The sequence below is a fragment of the Mytilus trossulus genome, chromosome 11 (genome assembly GCF_036588685.1).
Source record: "Mytilus trossulus isolate FHL-02 chromosome 11, PNRI_Mtr1.1.1.hap1, whole genome shotgun sequence".
In the NCBI taxonomy this organism is placed as follows: Eukaryota; Metazoa; Mollusca; class Bivalvia; order Mytilida; family Mytilidae; genus Mytilus; species Mytilus trossulus.
The window spans coordinates 33,774,931-33,786,600 of NC_086383.1; the positions used below are offsets into that span (position 1 = coordinate 33,774,931).

An 11,670-nucleotide genomic window follows, 5' to 3' on the forward strand; every position below is an offset into this window, starting at 1 on the left:
TCTAACAATTGTAAATACAAGCTTCCAATCTAATTGAAAATGGAGAATCTTTACACCTTTTTTTTTTTTTTTTTTTTTTTTAAATAAAAAATTACATTTTTTGAAATATATACAAAAAAAATTTGAATAACATTCTTCAGTTTTATCACATAATCATTGCTGCAGCCACAGCTTCCTGAAATAGAAATAAACATTCTTAAACATATTTGTCAAAACAAGATCAAACCGATATACCGATTTATACAATTATTAGCAAAAAAGGATGATAAAATCAATGGTTGATGTGCATCATGTTTATTTTCCTTTATTAGTTGTATGAATTAATGCATTGGTTTTCTAGTTTGAAACTGTTTCACATTTTGTTATGTTCAGGCAGGGCCTTTAAAACTGGTACTGTAAAACCAGAAATTATTGCATGCTATTCTTGTGATTTTTCAACAAATGGACAAATATGCAAGATAAATAATCCCAAGATTTCAGAAAAATCTGGCCTCAAAGTTTTGCATTAGAGATTAGATTTATAAATACAAGTTCCTATTGTGATATTCAACCAGTTGCATTATTTACATTCATATAGGTTTTGCTCATTGCTGAAGGTCCTACAGTGATTGTAATTTGCTTCTCTTATTGATAGTTGAGTAGTTGGCAATCTTATAACATCTCTTTATTCTTAAATACCCAATCCAGATTACCAGTATAATTAAAACTATTAATTTGGAAAATATTTCAAAATACATGTGTTCATAAAAAAATACATGGTGAATTTAAAAGTTCATTAATCAATATTTTAGTTTCTTACCATAAAATTCAGCTCCAATGGCCGTTTCCCAGCTTCAATCCTTGCAGACAAGCTGTGGTGCTAACTTGAAATATAAAATACAAAATTGTTTTAAAGGATAACTTCTGAAATACTGTATCTATGATATATAAAATGGGTTATATATGCGATAGGTTTTGACAACATTGGTTAGACATCAATCCAACAACACAATTCAATTCTAAAAGGAGTAGGCTTAAAAGGGTTAAGTTGGCCCTAAGATTTTTTATTTTTTTTTAAATCAAGCCCAAATACTACAAATTTAACATATATATTGTTCTGGTATCATTATTGATACAAAATAAACACTTCATTTTGGCATCTGACACTATAAACTATTAAGTTATGACATCTAGATTATGCAATTCTGGTGTATTCGCAAAAGCGCCAATTAAGGTCCAATTTTTCACAATTCAGAACAGTTTTTAGCATATCCAGTAATAGTTTATGTCTTTTTATTTAAATACATGTATTACCCTTGGTTCCTATAAGTTACGAAACATTTTGGATCAAAGGTATTCTTTAAGCTTTTAGGTATGAAAATTCACAAAATTATAGCATTTTGATAATATCTCCCAATATAGCTAATTATGGAGACTACAATGTATTATAAAGAAGCGATTTATTTTAAGTCACATTAAGTTTCTTGAAATATATCCATTTAAGATCCAAATTGGGGCCCCTTTGATATTCTATGATAAAAGTTGAAATTTAAAATCTATTATAAGGCCATACTTTGCCAAGAGACCATTGTCATATGATACTGATAAAATAAAGAGTATATACTGTTGACCAAACTCTTATAAACCTTTAACCCTAGAAAAGTCAGTATTCATTTTAAAATAATCTTATTTATAGATTATTTTTTTTTAAACAGGATTAACAATACTCGTACCTACCTACATATTAGCTGTATTTGACCACCAAGTCTTATTCCCACACCATGAAAATATGCCACAGAAAGTACCTAAAAAGAACTTAACACATTTATTAATTTTACAAACCAATTTCTATGTCAACCTAAAGATTGATTTACACATTTTTCTGATTTCTTACTTCAAGTACCAATAGTATAAAATCCACATATTTTGTAAAGATTGAAAAACAAACAAAAGTAGTCAAGGTTTATGATTTGAATTCTGCACTCAACTAATTTGAATAATGAAAATGAGTTGTCTCCCATTGAATGAACAAATCTTGCTGTTAATTGTGCTAGTCTCCCCTTGAAAGTTAATTCCTATCTTAGAATTTACTCCTGCAATTGTAATAGAAATTCTTGTTAATGTACAATCAAGGGGTACAATCAAAATTACGTGATGGATATACACACACCGGAAGTTACAGTCGAACTCGCCGCTTGAAAGGTTAGTAGTTGCATTTTCTTGTTTATATCAATTAAATTTTGATTAATAAGTTGGCACACCGAATGTCGGATAGTATGTAGTTTTAAAATACACAATTGTTTTTGCTAGAAAGCGTGCAGTTATTGAAAACACTTCGACACAGTTCCAAATTTTCAACGAATTTTTGTGTCGAAGTGTTAGCATTAACTGCACGATTTCCAGCAATGATAATTGTGTATTTCAAAACTAGATAGTATCCGACATTCTGTGCACTACCTTATTTATTAAATTTTATTGATATAAACAAGTAAATACGACTACTTACCTTTCAAGCGGTCTGCTCGACTGTTACTTCCGGTGTGTGTATATCCATCACGTGATTTTGATTGTACCCCTTGACAATGGTATCCCAAAATATTAAACTGGTAAATAAATTATTGAAAGATGTTTTTCATGCAGAAAATAAGGATGAATATGTACATTTAACAAATATTTCTAGAAAATGTATAGAAATTGTTTGACTTCAATAAACTTGCCTTCTCAATTTCATGGTAAAGCCTCAGACTTGGTTGAAAATTTTATTGACCATCTTCCTTAGAGCTGCTCTCCTGGCTGCCAGAGTGGCTGTCATCATTATCTTAATTGCAATCTTTTCGTTTTTGGTCCATTATTTATAGAAATAAATAAAAAAAATATCAGATGCACTCTCAATTAATCATGTATCTTGAAAATTTCACCAAATCCAATTCTACCGATAGTGTCCCATAATTTCTCCCACCCTTAAATCTATTATCTGGAGCTCTGTTTACATTTTTTTTTATTTACAGAACTCTAAATAATAGTCATTGTTAGCTAGTATACATCTGATATTAAACAAAAAACTTATACATATGAATATTTAAGTAAAATAATAAATTTAAAAGAATGAGGAGTTAAACAGTGGAATAATTTATTACCTCCCTTTGCTAAAAATTTCACCTGTTTAGACTCCACATCATTGCTATATCTAACAAAAATACAAGATGGTATAGCTATAATAAATAATAAATAATTTGATATAAATTATTTAAATAATTAACAAAAATATTTAGTACATCATTGTTCACCTAGGTGGTTCACTTCCATTACTCCGATTTTCTCAACCAATTGAAAAAATGGACACCAAGATATATAACAAATCTTGCTTATTGTGGCATTTAACACTAAAAATCTGAATTAATCTTTTCTCACCAAGATGTGTTTTTTTCTATGCTTCTTGTGAAATAATCTTTTTTATAGCTAAAACACTGCAAAAAATAACAAACTAATGAAGAAAAAGAGATACATCCAACAAATCAGAAAACCAAAATGTACATTTTAACAAAATAACATTATTTTTCTTTTTTTTTTTAGATTCTCCATTTTTAACCTTCTGGAAATGTTTGATAACACATTGACCATAATTAAGATATCAAGAGTAGGTCTAAAAGTAAAATCGGAAAATTATGAAGTATCAATTTAGCCAACAACTTCCAGCTTTGTTGAAAATGGAGAATCTTTACAATTTTTAAATTTTTTTTTTGGTAAAAAAATATGAACATTTTTTAAAACATACACAAAAATAGTCTGAATTACATTCTTTAAAACATACACAAAAATAGTCTGAATTACATTTTTTAAAACATACACAAAAATAGTCTGAATTACATTCTTTAAAACATACACAAAAATAGTCTGAATTACATTCTTTAAAACATACACAAAAATAGTCTGAATTACATTCTTTTTGGTTTCAGTTGTATTGCACAATAATTTCCTGCAGCCACAGTTGAAGTCACCTGAAAAAGAAATATACATTCTAATATCTTTCAGAACAATATTCAATGCAAAGGAAAAAGTAACTAGTTAATAAATGCACTTATGATGCATAGAACAATAGAACATTGCTTTTACTTTGCTTTGAAGTGATTCTGTAGACTGAATTTACAAACAACCAGTCTTCAGTAGCAAACAAGGGATGACAAGTAGTTGGTTGTTGTTCGACGTATTTATAGATTATCGTTGAGATGACCACTGATAATCTGTTTATCGCTATTTTACCTATGACGACCTTGTCAATTTCAATGTCAATTTTGTTAGCAACGCCACGTGGTCTCCTTAGTTTCTAGCGATAATTTTTCCATCTCAAGCGAGAAGCATGATATGAAAATTATCACAAAAAAGATCAAAGGAAAAATGCACAAAATAGCGATAATTGTTATTATTTCATGGTTTCATTATAAATCAAGCTGTTGGTTTTCTTGTTTGAATTGTTTCACATTTTGCCATGTTTCTAACTTTTAAAGTTAACTGTAAGGTATATGTTTGGCTCATTGTTGAAGGCCATAGTGACCATTTGTTGCTTACATATCATTTGGTCTCTGGGAGATAGTTGTTTCAGTGGCAATCATACCACATGATGGTCCACATCCCATTCATTATACAATGTATATACGGGAACAATTTTAGAAAACTTACAGATAGTAAGATTTTCTAAGTAACTGAATAATTTTTTTATTTCCTTTATTTATCTTGATACCTCCCTTTAGATTATATCACAGTTATAGTTCAAGAAAAATTAAAGTTTACTACGTCTCAAGATCTGCATAATTAAAATATAATACTTCTTTGCATAACATTCTAGGGTATTTACATGTTCTTGGCTAAATGACTCATTAATTTATGTATTGGTTCTTACCATATTAGTCAGCTCCAATGGCCATTCTCAGCCTCAATCCTTACAGACAAGCTGATGCTAATCTGAAATATAAAGTGTTAAGTCTTACCAGAATGGTTTCAAAAGATCACTGTTACCATATGAAATTATAAAGAAATAGGTTATATATGTGTAATAGAGGCTGAGAACATATATTAACTAGATAGCAATCCAACAAACTAAATAATTAGGTTCGATATTCAAAATTACGTTATGTTTGTACTGATAAAAAAAAAATGCGTAAACTAGAAACCAAACTCTTACAAACTTTCAAGCCTGAACCACATAAAATTTAAAAAGAATATTTATAAAACATTTATTCTATTCGAAACTGTATACTGGCACCTACCTATATACTAGCTGTATTAGACCTCCAAGTCTTATTCCCACACCATGAAAAAATCTCACAAAAAAACCCTGAAATATATGAAAATTTACAATTTATATACTTTATATTTCGATTTCCCTGACATTTACCAAACATTATTCCAATTTCTTACTATAACATAAATAACTGTAAAATCAATATAAAAGATTAAAATCAAAAACAGTAAGTCTTAAGTTTATTGATTGAATTTTCAACTCCACAAAAATAATAATTTAAATATATTCCATTGTTTCTAAAGGTAAATTATGAGTTATCTCCCATTGAATGGCAAAAATAACATTTTACATTAGCAACATCAACTCTATCATATGCCCTTAATATACAATTTTTATCAAATTACTGATTGTATAGAAAATGTTTGGCTTAATTAAACTTGCCTTCTTATTTTCTTGGTGAAGCCTCAGACTTGGTTGAAGATTTATGTAACCATCTTACTTGGAGCTGCTGCCATGGCTACTTTTCATGCTTTTCAACATAATTCTTTGTGATAACTAGTTCACTGAATCCATTTTAATATTCCAATGTCCTTTCCGTTGTATATAATCCAATATACAATTGTCCAAAGAATGTTCCAAAGCATCTCACAATATTTTCTTTTTACATTCATGGCAGCATGGAAGTAATTCTCAATATAAAAAATAATTGTTTGAACTCATACATTTTAAACAGTAAAAATATCAGATGTGCTTTTATACATGTAACTTGAATTTTGAAAATTGACCAAATGTTTGTTTTTAAATACCCACAATTTCTCTTTCCATTTTTATTTAGAACTATGTTTACATTTTTTTTATTTACATAGCTCAAATTATTGCTCTTATATTAGTTAGCAGACATCTGATATGTAAATACCTAAAAAAAGAGGTTATAAAAAAAGAACAGAATATTTATTGGCTAACACCTATAAATCACAAACATTTTTTTAATATTTTGGAGCATAGTTTAATAAAATTTCCCTTGTTTTAAGTTTCTCTTCACACACATCATAAGTATGAAAATAATTCTACAAAAATTGATCATAGCCTTAAGTAGCTCAGTTGTGCAAGTTCATATTTTCCATCAACAAAGGAGAATGGTCTTTACTGAAATTTAAATATATGGAAATATAAAAGGTCAAACATTTGTGATGACGATTAACCTTAATCAATTTGCATGCTCATCATGTGAGTTCTAAACAAAAATTGTTACATTCTTACAAAGGTTTAAATAAAAATCTCCTAATTCAAGAATAGAAAAAATTATAACTGCAGGAGTTGATTACACAAACGAGTACTGTCTGTAAATTTTAATAAAATTTCACAAATTTCGGGAAAATGGGGGGAAATTTCTCAACCAGTTTCATACTAGGAATAACACAACTTCAACGTGAGTGCAATCTTCCTTTGAAGTTTCAATGGTAAAAGAAATGCTGATAATATAAAATACAAATATAATACAAAATAGTGGTATGTTGTAAGAAATCTTTACATTTAGGATAAAATTTAGGATGAAATATTGTAAACTCAAAAAATCCTGTTTCTTTAAATTAAAAAATAATTGTCCAAATTCAACTTCCATGTAATAAAATATTTAAACTAGAATAGTTGAAAGGAAATAGTTTCAAAATTTACAATTCAAAAGTAACATTTTTGTTCCCAAATTAAGTTTGATACATGAACCATATTAATCGGTGATGTCAAAATTTGTTTTTCATAAGAATGCTTCCAAAAAACTTAAGAGAAGAGAAATCACTGATATCTTGACATTAATAGAGATGGACTGACACAAGGTAAACTTTGGGAATGACTGGTTCCTTAAATGGAGGATAACAGTCAGAACTAGCTCCTGTCAACACAAGACAGGAAACACCTCTTTTCTGCCATTTGGAAACAAATCCCATGTAATAACGTAAATAGTTTTTTCCATCTTCAAATGATAAAAAAGCAATTATTCTCCCCCAGGGGTGGTTCCAGCCATTTTTAAAGAGATGGGGCTCCCACCCAGGATAAAAGGCAGGGTTCAAACTAGGTTCTGTTCTCATTTAATTGCAACCAAAAAATTTGTACAGGTTCTGCAGATCCCAGTGTCTCGCTTTTTTTTGCTGTTAATCCCAGGCTCAACAAAAATGAGGGGGGGGGGGGGGGGGGGAATATCAATAAAAATATTCCTCTCAGACTTTCATTTGATTGTAAGAAGCTTCTGTCCAAGTTTGGTAAAAATCCAGAATAGTTTATGAATCTAATAATTGTTTTAAAAACTTTAACTTCAGAATATAAGGTTAAACTAAGTCCATTAATAAGCAAAATACGGAAAAACAGGAAACAAGTTTTAACTATTTTTTGTCTAGATACTAGCTTTTGATCATAAACAAGCTTCTGTCTAAGTTTGTTACAAATCCAGAATATTTGAAGAAAGTTAATAAAATTTTAAAAACTTTAGTGAATGTATTGTATCCTGGCATTTATAAGTAGAATATGGAAAAATTAATTTGTTTCATTTACAAAATTTACTTCTGGGTACTATCTTATGATTATATACAAGCTTCGGTGGAAGTTTTAGAAATCCAGAATAGTTTTAGAAAGTTATAAAAATTTCAAAAAAACTTAAAACTAAAGAGTGAATTTTTGTGATCGCCAATGATGACGCTGCTGACAGAATGTAGGATGGCTAAGTCTCATGTTTTTTTCAATTAAAGTTGAAGGCTCGACAAAAAGTATTAATGGTTTAAAAAGAATGTTAAATAAAATTTGTTGAATAGTGTTTAATCAAATTTTGCAGAGGTACATGCTTCCAATTGGCTTCCCTCAGAGTTACATGCCTCTAATTGGGACCGCGCTGCCAGGGGTACTGCTTCTAATAAGCTTTAGCAGACAGAGGTATATATGTACTGCTTCAAATCAGCTTCGCAACAAGACAGAGGGTATGTGCTCCCAATTAGCTTCACTAAGAGGTACATGCTTCCAATTGGCTTCGCTCAGACAAACGTACTGCTTCCAGTGTCGAAATGGTACGGTATGCAAGTCTGTACTATATCCAGCCTAGTAAATGGTACATAATTGCAAGTCAAATGTCGTCCAAATATACAAAAACATATTTTATTTAACATTCTTGATCTAGTTTATTTTCGCATCTACCTTCACTCTCCTATTTATAATTTATCCTGATGGTGATATTGTGAAATGCAAATTATCATTACAGGATTCTGCAGTTCCCCTGATGAAGGTGCCATAGGATCCGAAATATGGCTATCTTATCAAATTCACTTTAGCAATCCCTTAATTTTTTTTATTATCTTTTGATTAAAAGAAGCATGTCCTAGTTCTGTCAAAGTTTGGTAAATATCCAGAATAGTTTATGAATTTAATAAATATTTTAAAAACTTTAACAGCAGACTGAATGTTATGTTAACTTGAAGAAAAACTAAGTCAGTTATAAGTGAAAAATACAGAAAAATGGAATTTTATTTTTACAAAATTTACTTCTGGGTACATGTACTATCTTATCATCATAAACAAGCTTTGGTCCAAGCTTGGTACAAATCCAGGAGAGTTTAAGAAAGTTATCAAAGTTTTTAAAACTTTAACCACAGAGTGAATGTAATATTTCCCAGGAGAAAAACTAAGTCCAGTTACAAGTAAAATACGAAGAAATGGAATTTTATTTTTACAATATTTAGTTCTCTATACTATCTTATGATCATTTACAAACTTCTGTCCAAGTTTGGTATAAATCCAGGATAGTTTAAGAAAGCTATTAAAATTTTAAAAACGTTAACCACAGAGTGAATATTTGTGGACGATGCCAATGACGGAATGTAGGATCGCTATGTGTCACTTTTTCAACTTAAGTCAAAGGCTCGACAAAAGGAGGATCCAACCTCTCCAGAACTCCCACCCTCTGAATCTACCACTGCCCCTAAAGTATGGTACATGATCTAATTTGAACCTGCTTAGTTATAAAAAAGTAGATGAGGTATGATTGCCAATGAGACAACTATCCACTATCCACTAAAGACCAAAATGACACAAACATTAACAATTATAATATGTTTAAAGTGAATATTGTATGCAATTTTTAAAAGAAATATAAGGGGAATTTCGAAAAGAAATGTCAAAATCTTGTCATGATGAGTAATTGTTAAATGTGACGAAAAAGTTAAAATTAAAAATAGTTGTTAATTATGTACTGATAATTATAAACCAAATAGTTATACCAAACATTTTTAAGAATTACACTGATTTTAGAAAAATATGATGCCGAATGGACAAATTGTCATTTTTAGAAATTTCTTAATTAAATTAAATTTGAAACAAGTTATCTCCCTTGCTTGAAAGTAAAAGTTTTCAGCTGTGTAAAGACAAAGCAAAGAAACAAACAACTATTTCGCTTAAATACAACATTCGAGGCTAATTGATGAAACTTGATTACAAATATTTTTCAAGCAAAATGTGAATACTGTGGATTCCTTATTATTGACAGTTTTTTTTATTATTATTATTCATGTGAATGACAAATTTTAGGTTTTCACAAAATTATTTTTTGGGGGATTTGTATGGAGAATTTGTAAAATGTCTGAATGAAAGCATATTATTGGGGGTTAGAGTTAAAAATGAACCCAAGAATGATATATTTGAAGCAAAATAATTAGATACTTCTGTTTAATACTATGGATTTTTATCTAAATAACTCTGGGAAATGATGATAGTTTCAGATAAATAAGAATGAAGGTTTAAGGGGGGTATTTGAAATGATTTAAATACTTGTTCTTCCCACTTGGTCAAAGCATTAAGTGAATTTAATTTAAAAGGTAGATTATAATTTTGAAATGTTACTTTTACTTCACCATTATCTTGTTAGCAATCAGTGCTTTTAAGAAACAGATACCCTGAAATAATTTTGATGACGCTTAAGTATATAACATTTTGGGTAATTTTTCACAATAAGGTATTTGAATTCAATCTAAGATACAAATATATTTTTAATATTTTGGTTTCCAATACATCATAATATGTCAAAAATAATTTAGAATTTGATTAAAGACCTTTGTTTTTGACATTGTTTCGAAAATTATAAAACTTTTTTACAGATTTAAGCTCAAAATTATAATTTTTTTAATACTTAAACTACCAAACAAATATCAAATATTTTCATTTCAGAATTACATATAAAGATTCCCTCAAAAGCAGAACACCATATCCTGAACACTTGAAAACCATGACACCATTCAAAGAACCAATGAAAAAACAAAAGAAACAACCAGACCCTAGCAACTGCAAGCTACTCTAAAGAGAAACTATGTTAGTAATAGATAAGAAACGCAGCGCTCTGAGCTCAATGTATTTCTGAAATGGTCATTTGATATTTGCTTAGTCTTCAAAAAAAAAATCAAGATGAACATTAATGTTCAGCTATGAAACTTTAAATGCAGATGACAAACTTTAATTTAGTTTCAAGTACAAATGTAATGTTATTCTCCAATTTGACAATCAAGATGTATTGAAAACAGTAAAATATTTAGGGAAGTTGTTAAATTACAAAACTGAAATTTCAGTTTTATCATTTAAACGAGTGTATCACCAAAAACTGCATGAATTGTTTTGAAAATTTCAACCACCCGAAAGCACTAACAATGCAAACAAGACAATGTTTAAAAATGTTTTATAAATATCTGTTGATCATTTGATCCAAGGACCTTAAACTGTTTTACAACCTAATAAACCTCATCCTAAGTTATTTCAACTATCACCCTTTCTGCATTGATCAATTTGATAAAGAAATTAAATAAATGGGCGTTCCACTCTGGGTTAATCTCCAACCTCTTTTTTAGCTTCAAATGTTGTTGCATATATAAGTATGGAGATTTGTCACATTGGCACTCATACCACATCTCCTATATATATCAATTTAACTATTGAAATTGATGGCAAACCATTTTGCTGCATTTCAGAAGAAAATCTTGTTCAATGGTTAAATAGTGTTGTAATCAAATTAAATCAATCTTCTTCCACGGTTTTATCATTTAATATCCAGTTTTTAATGTATATTATAATTTGTATGCCTGAATCTTTTTTTGAGTTTTTTCGGTCAAATTTCTAACTTGGTTGTTCACATGAAATGCTTAATAAAAATCTCTGTCATTTATGTATTCAAGCTGAATATGTTCTCAAAAAAAATACTTTTTGGTAATTTTTAAATATGAAATGAAAATTATTCCAGAATCCACCGACAAGAATCAAATAAGTACCACTTGTATTTATATCGGCATATTTATCTCAATATTTTTAAATTATGAGAAGGTGTCCATGGCTTTAATTAATCAAATTATTATTTGGCTACAGTTATAAATTATTGGATGAAAACTTTTACAACAAAAAAAAATTGCTCGACATAATCTTCCAGAATCGTTGAT

General features: G+C 29.1%; 1 long non-coding RNA gene across 1 annotated transcript; it reads right to left on the minus strand.

Moving 5' to 3' along the window:
• Positions 1–3,873: 3,873 nt before the first annotated feature.
• LOC134691006 (uncharacterized) lies at positions 3,874–5,313 on the minus strand. Its single transcript, XR_010102077.1, has 3 exons — positions 5,244–5,313; positions 4,877–4,938; positions 3,874–3,977 (listed from the first exon to the last, which is right to left on the minus strand). It is a non-coding gene; the product is annotated as an uncharacterized LOC134691006 (long non-coding RNA).
• Positions 5,314–11,670: the final 6,357 nt, after the last annotated feature.